This window comes from Rana temporaria, chromosome 1 (genome assembly GCF_905171775.1).
Source record: "Rana temporaria chromosome 1, aRanTem1.1, whole genome shotgun sequence".
Classification (NCBI taxonomy): Eukaryota; Metazoa; Chordata; class Amphibia; order Anura; family Ranidae; genus Rana; species Rana temporaria.
The window spans coordinates 681,565,488-681,581,345 of NC_053489.1; positions in this window are offsets into that span (position 1 = coordinate 681,565,488).

Below are 15,858 nucleotides of genomic sequence, written 5' to 3' on the forward strand. Positions count from 1 at the left end.
GGGTTTAGCTCCGCTCTCCATCCTGACAAATTGAGGGGGGAGAAGACAGCATGGAGCACGGTGGGGGGAGAAGACAGCACGGAGAGGGGAGAAGACAGCTCGGAGGGGGGAGAAGACAGCATGGAGGGGGGAGAAGACAGCATGGAAGACGGAGGGGGGAGAAGACATCACGGAGGGGGGAGAAGACATCACGGAGGGGGGAAGAGAAGACAGCACGGAGGGGGGGAGAGAAGACAGCACGGAGGGGGGGAGAGAAGACAGCACGGAGGGGGGAGAGAGAAGACAGCACGGAGGGGGGAGAGAGAAGACAGCACGGAGGGGGGAGAGAGAAGACAGCACGGAGGGGGGAGAGAGAAGACAGCACGGAGGGGGGAGAGAGAAGACAGCACGGAGGGGGGAGAGAAGACAGCACGGAGGGGGGGAGAGAAGACAGCACGGAGGGGGGGGAAGAAGACAGCACTGAGGGGGGAGAGAAAACAGCACGGAGGGGGGGAGAAGACAGCATGGAGGGGGGAGAGAAGACAGCACAGAGGGGGGTTAGAGAAGACAGCACAGAGGAGGAGGGGAGAAGACAGCACGGAGGGGGGGAGAGAAGACAGCACAGAGGAGGGGGGGAAAGACAGTACAGAGGAGGGGGGGAGAAGACAGCACGGAGGGGGGAAAAGACAGCACGGAGGGGGGAAAAGACAGCACGGAGGGGGGGAGAAGACACCACGGAGGGGGGAGAAGACAGCACAGAGGGGGGGAGAAGACAGCACGGAGGGGGGGAGAAGACAGCACGGAGCATGGAGGGGGGAGACAGCACGGGGGGGAAGACAGCATGGAGGGGGACAGTCAGTGGTGACCGGTGCGGCTTTGGGGGGAGTTACAAGCACTGATCACCCTGACTGCTCAGGTGAAGCATCGGAGCCTTTCCCCGAGTACAAGTACTCGGGGAAATGCTCGGTATCGGTACCGATACTAGTATCGGTTTTGGGACATCCCTAGTTATTATTAGTTAGTTATTATTTTCGTATTTTCTCATTTCCAAATTTTCTGATTTCTGAATTTGTAAATTCACAAATGCTGCATCTAAATGAATAGAACATAACAAATTCAAATTTTTTCCGAAGTTGTGAAGTTATCCGAAATAAAGAATTTCGATCATAACTAAATGACCCCCCAAAAAAAAAACGAATGAAACGAAAACGAACACATTTTTCGGCAGTGCACATGTCTAATTGCCTGTTAAAGTAGCGCAGTGCTGAGCAGCAAAGAATGCCCCTGGTCATGAAGGGAGTAAAACCTTCTGATGGTCAAGTAGTTAATAAACAGGAATGTGTGAAAAGTATGTGATGGAACAAATAAGAGACTCTGGGAGATTAATCTTTTACTAAGTGAGCAAAACTTTCCAAGCTTTCCATAGTTTTTCTATCACAGATTATTTGGAGTCGGGACCATTCTAGGTGCAATCCATGGACTTGGTTCTATCAGACTTGCCTTCCGGGAGGCACTTGGCCGGTTTCCATATCTCCAACTATTTCCCTTGTTGTAGCCGACTTTGCTAACACTGCAGAATGAAGGATGAATTCACATAAATAGCCAAATTGTTGTTTCCTGACCTTCTGATGAGACACCAAGATTCTCAAATATGCATAATAAGGAAGGATCATGAATGTCCAAAAGGTCATAAACCAATTCAGAGCCATTGAGAAAAAGCGTTTTATGAAAGCAGTACTAAGTACTTAGAAATTTATATCCAGTTTTACTAACATATGCCAAAGTTGCAAAACTGTGTTCAGGCGTTAAGATTTTCTCACAAAGGGGCTAAGGGCCCATTCACACATACACTATATTACCAAAAGTATTGGGACACCTGCCTTTACACATGAACTATAATGGCATCCCAGTCTTAGTCCGTAGGGTTCAATATTGAGTTGGCCGCACCCTTTGCAGCTTCAACTCTTCTGGGAAGGTTGTCCACAAGGTTTAGGAGTGTGTCTATGGGAATGTTTGACCATTCTTCCAGAAGCCCATTTGTGAGGTCAGGCACTGATTTTGGATGAGAAGGCCTGGCTCGCAGTCTCTTCTCTAATTCATCACAAAGGTGTTCTATTGGGTTGATGTCTGGACTCTGTGCAGGCCAGTTAAAGCGGGAGTTCACCCGAAAAACAATTTTTAACATTAGATTGAGGCTCATTTTGTCAAGGGGAATCGGGTGTTTTTTTTTAAATCTAATCAGTACTTACCGTTTTAGAGATAGATCTTCTCCGCTGCTTCCGGGTATGGTCTTCGGGACTGGGCGTTCCTATTTGATTGACAGGCTTCCGACGGTCGCATACATCGTGTCACGAGTAGCCGAAAGAAGCCGAACGTCGGTGCGGCTCTATACGGCGCATGCGCACCGACGTTCGGCTACTTTAGGAAAATCGTGACGCGCTGTATGCGACCGTCAGAAGACTGTCAATCAAATAGGAACGCCAAGTCCCGCAGCCCATACCCGGAAGAGGCGGAGAAGATTTATCTCTAAAACGGTAAGTACTGCTTCAATTTAAAAAAAAACACCCGATTCCCCTTGACAAGTTTCTCCACCCCAAACTCGCTCATTCATTTCTTTACGGACCTTGCTTTGTGCACTGGTCCAAATCAATTGATGGAGGGGGGATTATGGTGTGGGGGTGTTTTTCAGGGGTTGGGCTTGGCCCCTTAGTTCCAGTAAAGGAACTGTTAAGCACGACAAGACATTTTGGACAATTTTATGCTCCCATCTTTGTGTGAACAGTTTGGGGATGGCCTAATCCTGTTCCAACATGACTGCTCACCAGTGTACAAAGCAAGGTCCATAAAGACATGAGTGGCCGAGTTTGGGGTGGAGGAACTTGACTGGCCAGAGTCCTGACCTCAACCTGATAGAGAACCTTTGGGATGAATTAGAATGAAGGCTGCAAGCCAGACCTTCTCGTCTTACATCAGTGCCTGACCTCACAAATGCGCTTCTGGAAGAATGGTCAAACATTCCCATAGACACCCTCCTAAACCTTGTGGACAGCCTTCCCAGAAGAGTTGAAGCTGTTATAGCTGCAAAGAGTGGGCCAACTCAATATTGAACCCTACGGACTAAGACTGGGATGCCATTAAAGTTCATGTGCGTGTAAAGGCAGGCGTCCCAATACTTTTAGTGATATAGTGTAGATTGTGACCCGCTTGTGGGGAGTTAAGCACGGTGCCGTGGCAGTAAAGACACAGAGTCTTTCCACGTAGATAAAGTCGGCAACCATCTATGTGGAAAGATTCTTGAGTCGTGTTGTGGAGACCATCAGTCAGGCATGGTGAATGGAAACAGAGAGCTCTTGCTGACCCTGAATGCACGGTTGGGTTGCAGTGCTATTATCTTGCATGTGAGTAAAGACACCCATTAGGGTGTGTTGTCCGTTTTATGTCAACTTCCGTTTTATATCATCACTTCTCCACATTGCTAATCTGAATACCCCGTACACACGATCGGTTTTCCCATCAGAAAAAGTCAGATGAGAGCTTTTGGTCGGGAATCTCCGACCGCGTGTATTCTCCATCTGACTTTTTCCACCGAAAAAACTGCCGGAAAAAGATAGAGAGCAGGTTCTCTATTTTCCCATTGGGAAAAAATCCAAACAGAATTTCCAAGGGAGTGTACAAATCCTGCCGCGCTAAATTCTGAACTCGGAAACAAATCGACGCATGCTTGGAAGCATAGAACTTAATTTTCTCGGCTCGTCGTAGTCTTTTACGACACCGCGTTCTTGGCAGTCAAAAGATCACTGAACTTTCGTGTGACCGTGTGTATGCAAGGCAGGCCTGAGCGGAATTCCATAGGAAAAAACATCCAAGTTTTTCCAGAGGGAATTCTGCTTGTGTGTACGGGGCATCACAGTGTCTTCTCCCCTCAGGGTCCAATGGTGTAAGGTCCCAAGACAAATGCAAGGTCCATTGCTCTGTGTTGATTGGGGGATGCCGAAGGACAGTCCACCACCGGAGCATTGGGGAGCAGAGGATCTGGTAAGTAAAAGTGCTTTTACTCTCCGCTAGACTAAACAAGCAGTCAACCCTTGAAATGCGGACACAACCACACAGTAAGGGAGAATTTTCTGATTTTATAGTGTTGGGCACTAAAAAATTCTGGACCTCCACACTGATGGATGTCCGCATGGTAAAATGTGGCATTTCACCGCACAGACTGATGTGAGCCAGTCCTAAAGGTTTTTTCATAGAGGTATGACATTAACAATGTGAACAGCTCCGACCTCTATCAATAAACTTATTTTGGCACATCAAGGTGAGATGGAGGTACGGAGGCTCCTTCCATGGTGAGCCCAGGATAATTCCCTGCCGTTCCTCACCATAATATTCCATAATCACCAATGACTGATAATGTCAAATAATATATAAAGTCGGGTTCAGCCTGTGATTAAATGAAATGTTACCTTCTTTGTCTTACCTTCCCCTTCTGGAGAGTTGGCGTCAGCTGGCATCCATTGGCAGAGGAGACAGACGGTGATCACCAAATAGGACCGCAGTGTAGACATGGCAGGCGGACCCCCAGCTGCAGTCAGTGTGCTCAGTGCTTATCACTGGAAAAGTAAAAATCTGCTGTAACTTCTTATACACAGAAAATCATAAAGTAGACGACAGAAAACAAGATTTATAGAAAGCATCATCTATTTTAAACAATGTACATGAAGGTAAGCTGCGCTCCGGGAGGCAGTGGAGGACAGGAAAGCCTGGCGCGCTGTGGTCCATGAGGTCACGAAGACTCAGACATGACTAAACGACTGAACAGCAACAAATGTAAACCAGATACACTTTGTATATTACACAATCCTTTCTTCTATCAAAACTGCCTCTAGATTGTTTTTTTTTTTTTTTTTAAATATGGCCACCATTGTATTCTCTCGTCCTCAGCACTTTCCCCAAACAAAGATGGCCAACCATCCACATTTTCATGGAGAGTTTCTAAAAAAGGAGAAGAGGAGAAGTGAGAAGAGAACCTGTCTGTGAATATACAATGGCTGGCAGCAACTGTCACTTCAGGATAATCGTCTGAAGCGCTCCCTCACAGTGCCCACCACCAGCAACGTTCTCCCCTGAGTGATTAGATGGATCGGATGAGCAGAGGTTGGATTGGATCCACCACTTGCCTTATTCCTGCTGTTACTGCCAAGCCTCAAGCTCCACCCCTTATCTCCCACCCTATCCCTGTTGTTACCACCAGCTGCACCCCACACCTTATTGCTGCGGTTACTGCGCATCCCCAAGCTCCACCCCCCACCCTATCCCTACTGTAACCACCAAGCCTGAAGCTCCACCCCCACCACTCACTCTATCCCTGCTGTTACTGTTAAGCGTCAAGCTCCACCCCATATCTCCCACCCTATTCCGGCTGTTAGCGCCAAGCCTTAAGCTGCACTCCCACCCTATTCCTGCGGTAACTGCCCATCCCCAAGATCCACCCCTATCCCTACTGTAACCACCAAGCCACAAGCTCTACCCCCACCACTCACCATATCCCTCCCGTTAATGTCAAGCCCCAAGCTCCACCTTCCATCTTATCCCTGCTGTTACTGCCCATCCCCAAGCTCCACCCTTTAACTCCCACCCTATCCATGCTGTTACCGCCAAATCTCAAGCCCCCACCCTACCCTATCACTGCCCATCCCCAAGCTCCACCCCCCAAAATCCCATGATATCCCTGCTGTTACCACCAAGCCTTTAGCTACAACACCCCCTATTATTGCTGCGGTTACTGTGCATCCCCAAGCTCCATCCACCACCCTATCCCTAGTGTAACCACCAAGCCTGAAGCTCCACCCCCACCACTCACCCTATCGCTGCTGCTACTGTTAAGCGTCAAGCTCCCCCTTTATCTCCAACCCTATTCCAGCTGTGACCGCCAAGCCTTAAGTTGCACCCTCACCCTATTCCTGCTGTAACTGCCCATCTCCAAGCTCCTCCCCTATCCCTACTGTAACCACCAAGCCTCAAGCTCTACCCCCACCACTCACCACATCCCTCCCGTTAATGTCAAGCTTCAAGCTCCACCTTCCATCTTATCCCTGCTGTTACCTCCAAGCCTCAAGCCCCACCCTACCCTATCACCTGTTGTTACTGGCCATCCCCAAGCTCCACTCCCCCAAATCCCATGATATCAGTGCTGTTACCACCAAACCTCAAGCCCCCCACCCCATCTCTGCTATTCCTCCCCAGCTCCAAGCAGCGCCCCCTGATGTGAAGTGCCTGGCTATGCTGCCTACAAAAGGGTTCCTGGTGTGGTTGGCAGATTTGAGCACAGAGGGCGGGCCAGAGATCCTGTCTGTACACTGGAAATGCCTGAGACCGGGGAGACCAGGCATAATAGGTGAATGGGCGTTCTGTACAGTAAATGATTCCCTTTCTATCCCCCCCCACTCCTCTCCACCCTGCCCCTTACCAACCTGAACTTCTGGAAGACAAATTGAAGCAAACAGGACGTGTTGTTGATGATCACAGAGGGGACATGAGCTATCCTCCCGGTCACAGCCGTCTTCAATCAGTGACAGTCCGCTTTTACTACACCCAGCTTTATATTTGAAGATCAGCCGTGTGCTTCCCCCCCCCCCTCTGTCCCTCTCTGTGCTTTGATTTAAAAAAAATAAGAATAGGAAGTTATGTGTACTGGACACCTTCCAAATCTCAGGAAATCAACTTCTACTACAATCCTTAAAGCGGAGTTCAAGCTGAATGACTTTTAAGATTAAAATACCCCTAAAATACTCATGCCTCGTGCCATGTAACAAAGGTATGCTATGAACAATGCCCAGTTTTCTATTTGTGCAGCATTGTTTTCTTACTTTGTGAAGTTCCTGCACAGTGCGGCCATCTCCAGTGTGGGCATCTGAAGACAGTGTCCTTCTTCCTGGATGCCTTGCATGTTGCCCACCCAGCATGCACCTGCCGATCTCACACATGTGCAGTGTGGTGCAATCTTGGCCAGCTTGCCATGCCAAGCTAACTAAGATTTTCCATAGACACCAATGTTAAATGTTACGGGAGCAGTGCCATGCCAAGCTGACCAAGATTTACCATAGATGCCAATGTTAAATGTTACGGGAGCAGTGCCATGCCAAGCTGACCAAGATTTTCCATAGACGCCAATGTTAAATGATATGGGAGCCATGCCATGCCAAGCTGACCAAGATTTTCCATAGATTTTCACTTTCACCCACAGCTTTTAACCACTTGCCAACCAGCGCACGACCATATACGTTGGTACAATGACACGGCTGGGCAAATTGGCGTACAGGTACGTCCCCAATAAAATGCAGCATTGTGGGCAGGTGCTCCCGCAGCAAGCTCCGTGATTCCGACCACGGGTCCCATGGACTCGATGTCCACGGGAATACCCGCGAGCGTCTCACGGAGAGGAAGAACGGGGAATGCTGATGTAAACAAGCATTTGCCCATTCTTCCTAGTGACAGGACACTGATCACACCTCCCTGTAATCGGGAGCAGTGATCAGTGTCATGTCACATGTAGCCACGCCCCCCCCCCCCCCACAGTTAGAACACATCCCTAGGACACACTTAACCCCTTCAGAGCCCCTTACTGGTTAACCCCTTCACTGTCATTTTTACAGTAATCAGTGCATTTTTATAGCACTGATCGCTGTATCAATGACAATGGTCCCAAAATGGCGTCAAAAGTGTCCGATGTGTCTGCCTTAATGTGGCAGTCACTATAAAAATTGCTGATCGCCGCTATTACTAGTAAAAAGAATTATTAATAAAAATTCCATAAAACTATCCCCTATTTTGTAGACGCTATAACTTGCGCAAAGCAATCAATAAACGCTTATTGCGATTTTTATTTTTTTACCGAAAATATGTAGAAGAATATGTATCGTCCTAAACTGAGAAAAAAATATATTTTTTTTATTTATTTTTTACGGATATTTATTATAGCAAAAAGTAAAAAATATTGTTTTTTTTTTTCAAAATTGTCGCTCTATTTTTGTTTATAGCGCAAAAAATAAAAACGGCAGAGGTGATCAAATACCACCAAAAGAAAGCTCTATTTGTGGGGAAAAAAAGGACGTCTATTTTGTATGGAAACCACGTCGCACGGCCGCGCAATTGTCAGTTAAAGTGACGCAGTGCCGAAGCAAACAACAAATAGGACAAAATAACAGAAAAAGTCAATGTGCATAACTGTTCACCCCCTAAAGTCAATCCTTTGTAGATCCACCTATCACAGCTCCAAGTCGCTTTGGATAAGTCTCTATGATCTTGCCACATCTTACCACTGGGAGGTTTTCCCCCATTCCTCCTCCTTGCAAAACTGCTCCAGCTCCTTCAAGTTGGATGGTTTGCGCTTGTGAACAACAATCTTTAAGTCTGACCACAGATTTTCTATTGGATTGAGGTCTGGGCTTTGACTAGGCCATTCCAACACATTTACATATTTCCCCTTAAACCCCTCAAGTGTTGCTTTGGCAGCGTGTTTGGGGTCATTGTGTTGCTGGAAGGTGAACCTCCGTCCTCGCCTCAAATCGCACACAGAGTGCTACAGGTTTTGCTCAAGAATATCCCTGTATTTAGCACCATCCATCTTTCCCTCAACTCTGACCAGTTTCCCCACAACATCCCCACAGCATGATGCTGCCACCACCATGTTTCATGGTGGGGATGGTGTTCTTTGGGTAATGTGATGTGTTGGGTTTGCGCCAGATATGGGCGTCTGCTGGTAAGGGCAAGGGGGGTCAAGTCCCGTCACCCCCTGGCAGGGCTGGTGCTACCTATAGGCAGGTGTACATGTCAATCGGGGGCACAGCTCTGCATGTCCCAGGACCGGGAGTCAATGATTTATCTCTTCTCCGCCTCCTCCTCTCCTTGTACTGTCGGCTGTGTGTGCTCTGCCTAGACATGTGTGAGAGGCCCAGCGCTCCCTTCTAGATAGGGGCCCCCGGGAACACCCACCGCATGGGGCCCCAGCCTCAGCTGAGCTGCTTGGCATGTGCAGCAGTTATTGGAGCCTTCCATCTGCCTTTTCTGGGGATAGTAATCCATTTAATTCTCTCTAATGTCATCTGAAGCTTGCAATATATAAATTGTATGGAGGGGAGTTCTCCATACTAATGATTGTGTGTGTGTGTATGGGGGATGTAATGTATCTGGGTGTATGGGGGTGTAATATTTATGTACTTTGTCCACAGTCTCTGACCATCTCCTGTATTACGTCTGCAGTCTGACCGTGATGACATTGTCGAAAAGGGGCGGAGCATGGGTGACCTTAACTGCTTGCCGACCAGCCGCCGGCAGGTCGGCTCTCCTGGGCGAGAGCCCGTAGTTCTACGTCGGCTCTTTGAGCCGCCACTAGGGGCGCGTGCGCACCGCCGGAGGCGCGCGCGCGTGCCCCCCGCTCGCCCCCGACTCCCGTGCGTGTGCCCGGCGAGCGCGATCGACGCCGGGCACACGCGATCGCTCGTTACAGAGCGGGGACCGGGAGCTGTGTGTGTTAACACACAGCTCTCGGTCCTGTCAGCAGGGGAAATGCTGATCTTCTGTTCATACAATGTATGAACAGCGATCTGTCATTTCCCCTAGTGAGGCCACCCCCCCCCCCCCACAGTAAGAACACACCCAGGCATACTTAACCCCTTCCCCGCCCCCTAGTGTTAACCCCTTCACTGCCAGTGGCATTTTTATAGTAATCCAATGCATTTTTATAGCACTGATCGCTATAAAAATGCCAATGGTCCCAAAAATGTGTCAAAAGTGTCCGAAGTGTCCGCCATAATGTTGCAGTACCGAAAAAAAAATCGCTGATCACCGCCATTACTAGTAAAAAAAAATATTAATAAAAAAAAATAAAAATACCCCCTATTTTGTAAACGCTATAACTTTTGCGCAAACCAATCAATTAACGCTTATTGCGATTTTTTTTTTACGAAAAATATATAGAAGAATACGTATCGGCCTAAACTGAGGGAAAAAAACGTTTTTTTATATATTTTTGGGGGATATTTATTATGGCAAAAAGTAAAAAATATTAATTTTTTTCAAAATTGTCGCTATATTTTTGTTTATAGCGCAAAAAATAAAAACCGCAGAGGTGATCAAATACCACCAAAAGAAAGCTCTATTTGTGGGGAAAAAAGGACGCCAATATTGTTTGGGAGTCACGTCGCACGACCGCGCAATTGTCTGTTAAAGCGACGCAGTCCCGAATCGCAAAAAGGTCTCTGGTCTTTGGGCAGCAATATGGTCCGGGGGGTAAGTGGTTAAAATGATGCCCCCCCCCCCCTGAAAAAAGTTCTGCGGACGCCCATGGCACCAGACATAGCGTTTTCTTTGATGGCCAAAAAGTTAAATTTTAGTCTCATCAGACCAGAGCACCTTCCTCCATACATTTTGGGAGTCTCCCACATGCCTTTTCCCAAACTCAAAACACGCCATTTAGTTTTTTGCTGAAAGTAATGTCTTTCTTCTGGCCACTCTGCCATAAAGCCCAACTCTATGGAGCGTACGGCTTATTGTCCCCCTATGTACAGATACTCCAGTCTCTGCTGTGGAACTCTGCAGCTCCTCCAGGGTCCCCTTAGGTCTCTGTGCTCCTCTCTGATTAATGCCCTCCTTGCCCAGTCCCTGAGTTTTGGTATTCGGCCGCCTCTTGGCAGGTTTGCTTTTGTGCCGTGTTCTTTCCATTTGGTGATGATAGATTTGATGATGCTGCTCCTAGGGATCATTAAAGATTTGGATATTTTTTTTATAACCCGACCCTGACTTGTACTTCTCACCATCATTGTCCCTTCCTTGTTTGGAGAGTTCCTTGGTCTTCATGGCCGTGTTTGGTTAGTGGTGCCTCTTGCTTAGGTGTTGCCGCCTCTGGGGCCTTTCACAAAGGTGTGTCTATGTAATGACAGGTCATGTGACACTTAGATTGCACACAGGTGGACATCATTTCACTAATTATGTGACTTCTGAAGGTAATTGGTTACACCAGAGCTTTTTATGGGCTTCATAACAAAGGGGGTGAATACATACGCACATGCCAATTATCAGTTTTTTATTTCTGAAAAATTGTTTTATGTACTGTATATACTCGAGTATAAGCCGACCCGAATATAACCTAATTTTACCACAAAAAAATGGGAAAACGTATTGATTCGAGTAAAAGACGAGGGTGAGAAATGCAGCAGCTACTGTAAGTGAAAAAGAGGGTCAACAATGCCCATCTGCAGCTTCACTGTGCCCACATACATGACGCCCTGTGCCCATATACATTACTCATTAGTCACTGTCGAGATAAGAAAGTATGGGGTCGTGGCGCTGTCTCAGCCGGAGGCTAAATGTACCGGGAGTAGGTACAGTGATAACTTGTATATGATCCAAGGTGTGTAAAAGTGGCTAGTGGATCTAGTGAAATAGAAGTGCCTCAATATACTACATATATAGGTAAATATAAATGTGTGTGTTAGAACACTCAGACAGTGGTATGCTGAATGAAAAAAATAATTAATAATGATGTTGTGCACCACTTGGCTGGAAGTAGTGCAGAGTGCAATGTGACATTCAATCACAAAATTAATATAACAATAAGTGCACTAAGTAAATAACCAATATAAATGATACAAGTAAATGTTAATTATAACAGTAGAAAAAAAAACGGCAGTGCATGGGTAAACAGCCCAAATGGTTGTACCAAAATTAGTGCGGCAAAGATATAATATAAAAATAAAAATAAAAATAAATAGTCCAATAAGTGGTCAATCCAAAAATTCCTCAATAATCCACATATGGTTGATCAATAATCAGAGATTTGTGAGAATGTTCGTGAACAGGTGCACCCAAACTGGGTGAGTGATCAAAGTATACTGTAGTGAAAATTCATGCAGTGATTCCGGTGCTCCCCCTCCTGGGTCCCCACTCACCAGAGGCACTCACCCCTGCAGGGGTAAAGTGCATAAATGTATATAGTCTCCAGCAGCTCGGCTTTTCGCCTCCTTGGGTCCTCTGGATAAGTATTCTGGTCCGGATGATTCAGGTCCTTTGATTATCCAAGTGCCTCCAGGGGAAAAAATGATCTCACATAGCGTAGTAAGTTCAAAACCAGGGGGTAGTATATTTGCACTGCCACTGATAATGGTGTGCACAAAAGGCAGATAAATACAAAAGTGTATGAATAAAAATAAAAATAAAATTGCAAATAAAAAGCTGGAACCAAGGTTCCAATATAATGATTAAAATAAAGCAAGTAAAAACAAGTGGACAGCTATCTGACCGATAGCAGACCTCCCAGCACAGCACTCTTACCGGAGAAAGGTGTCAGAGCCAGCCTGGGAACGGCGTGCGTTCCACTGACCGTCAGCTGGTTAACCCGGAAGTGGGTGTGCGTGTATCCGCTTTACGCACGTTTCGTGATGATTACGTCTTCTGAAGCGGGTACACGCATCCCTCAGCTTATGATTTAAATAGCAAGCGTCATCATGGAAACGACCCTCCCACTATGCAGTAACGGCCAATCCAGGAATGTGTAGGGGAATCCCCATCCAATCGAGCTCATTAGGAGTAACTCATTGGGTGTCCCTTGTTTGCATGTTAACGCTTACTTACAAAAACATACTGCATACATTAAATCAGTGAAATTGATACAGTAACAGACTTTAGTCGTTAGTGAATGATAACAGGTGAATTAAGTATCTCCATGTGACCCGTGTGGATTATGTATTATACCAGGAATTATAGGAAGAACATCAACGGATGTATTAGTCTATAACAGAAAAATACAGGTCAGTAGTAGACTGTGTGTTTACATATCGCCCATGTAGATGGTGCATTATACCTGACAGTGTAAAGGGAAATGTCAGATCGTAATGATTGGGTGAGTAAATATAGTGTCCTGAAGCATATGGCAATCCAAGTGTCAATCCAAATGTATGAGAGCATACTAAGATGCCATGATTACTAACCCTAACATGGGTGGGCGAAAATAAATTAAATATAGATTAAAAATTATATTATAGGAACACTAAAGGTTCGTTTTTTTATTAGATCAATTGATTACTGTAAGCTAGAGCATTTAAATATCACTTACCTCGTTTTTGCTTTTGACCTCCAAAATACAGTAATCCAGGTTTGAAAATGCCATTTCCTGTCACTCCTCTTCCTGCTTTCCACCAGCATCTGAGCCGTTTTGCATGGTGGAAAGCAGAATGTGCTCACCCCCTCCCTATGACTACAGCCCTGCGTGAAGATGCTCTCTTATCCCTCACAGGCATGGAGGCTAAGCCTAATGGGAACTGTAGTTCCCATTAGGCCGTGATGTAGCAAGAATGAATGCGCACCGCAAACCAGGAAGTCAGTGAGAATAATGATTCAGGAGTGACGGAGGTGAATAAAACAGCTCGATTTCAACAGGTATCAAACTAGTTATAATGCAAAACATTACTTTTTACTTTATCAGCTACTGTCAGACTTTAATTTAGGAGGAAAATATTTTTGTCTTTACAACCCCTTTAACTCCCCTAGGGAGAAAAGGTGCGCTACCTTCTACATATAGGCAGGGGGCGCCCCAGGCGCACCCCGCATAAACGCCCCTGGGGGCAAGTTAAAGAGAAGTAGATAAGTAGGACGTTGGTAGATTAGCATACACAGGCAGAGAGTGTATTTAATGAAGATATAATAGAAAATGTAGTTTAAAAAATATATATATATATATATATATATAAATAGAAAAAATATAATAAAAGGCACTGAGCACTTCAGCATGTTCAGATTACACCTAAATAGATTTACCTCTAGATACAGGGTAGAACTAAGATAGAACTGATAACTTGGCCAAAAGCCTAGGAACACTGGTTGCTGTCAGTATTTGATGGTTTCCCAGGTAGGGGACATCATGTTCCTATAGGGGTACGGCAGGTGGAGTGTACCTTTTGTTTGCCATAATTAGACCACTTGGCTAATAGACCACTTGGCTAATAAAACGTGTAGGTGTACCAGATTGATGGAAATACACAGAGGAGTACTTGGTGAGGGTAGAGTGATCAGTATAAATGATTGGTATCTTCTAGTGCTATTCTAAGAAGTATCGGTGGTCAGGTGGTAGGTCTCTTCATCATAGGGAATAGGTAGAGAGTACGGTAAGGGTTACCCGACTGAAATACCATGAGGGTTGCTAAGGTGGTAGTATAATGCATGGGGTCCAGCAGAGGGAGTCACCCAGCATAATACCCTAGCTGGAACTACTAGCATATGTGTAAATGAATATCTGGGGATTACCCCTGTTAGGGGTTGGCTAGGAAACAGTTCAAATCAATATCCTTGTTCAACCCAAAGGACGCCCGAGATCCTAAACTGTAGATCCAGCCGGTCTCGTTTTGGGAGATAGCAGTTGTCTTATTCCCACCCCTCCAATTGTCCTTAACTACATCAATACCATAGAAGATCAGACCAGTGGGGTCTTGCTGATGGAATTCTTTGAAATGGCGTGAGAGATGGTGTTTAGGAAAACCTGCTTTGATCCTATTGATGTGCTCTCGGATCCTTACTTTCAAGGGTCGGGTGGTTCTTCCCATGTATTGCAAGTGGCACGGGCACTCAATAACATAAGTGACGTGTGTAGTGCTACATGTAATGAGTTCCTTGATTTTGTATTCTTTAAAATCATTTCTAGATCTGAAACTCATTTTCCTTCTAGGTTGTTTCCTACTCACCCTACAGGCGAGGCATCTCTGGCATTTGAAAAAGCCTTTGAGTTCAGGGCATATACTGACAGGTTGTGGTGGATCTAGGACATTGTGCACAAGGTGGTGACGCAGAGATGGAGCACGTCTGTAGATGAAGCTTGGTTTTTTGCCTAGAACTTTGGTAAGGGCATGGTCTTCTTGTAAAATCGGCCAATATTTTTTGACTATATGCTCGAAGTCTTTATATTGAGAGTTGAAGCCAGTAATAAATGCCACATCTAATTGATTCTTTTTGTTCTTTTTGTTGTGTGATAGCATAATGCTCCTATCCATGTTCAGGACTTCATCTTTTAATTTTGCCAGATTATTATTATTATTATTATACAGGATTTATATAGCGCCAACAGTTAGCGCAGCGCTTTACATCAGGGAAGACAGTACAGTCACAATACAATTCAATACAGGAGGGATCAGAGGGCCCTGCTCGTTAGAGCTTACAATCTAGAAGGGAGGGTCAAGTGGAACAAAGGGTAGTAGCTGTGGGGGATGATCAGATGGACTCAAATGCAAATACAGTTGTTAGGTCTGGGTAGGATAGGCTTCTCTGAAGAGGAGGGTTTTCAGGGATCCTCTAAAAGCTAATAGAGAAGGAGATAGGCGGATAGATTGGGGTAAGGAGTTCCATAGGCTTGGAGAGGCTCTGGAGAAGTCCTGGAGACGAGCATGGGAGCAGGTAATGAGAGAGCTAGAGAGTAGGAGGTCTTGAGAAGAGCGAAGAGAACGATTAGGTTGGTATTTAGAGACTAGGTCAGTGATGTAGCTAGGGGCAGAGTTGTGGATGGCTTTGTAGGTAGTAGTTAGTAGTTTGAATTTAATTCTTTGAGTGAGAGGAAGCCAATGGAGGGATTGACAGAGAGGGGAAGCAGAGACAGAGCGGTTGGTAAGGTGGATCAGTCTGGCAGCAGCATTCATGATGGACTGAAGGGGGGTTAGAGTATGCAGATGTAAGCCAATGAGGAGGGAGTTGCAGTAATCAAGGCGAGAGATGACCAGGGAGTGAATTATGAGCTTTGTGGTGTCATTGGTTAGAAAGGGGCGTATTTTGGAGATGTTGCGAAGGTTGAGGCGGCAAGATTTGGACAGTGATTGAACGTGAGGTTTAAAGGACAGTTCAGAGTCC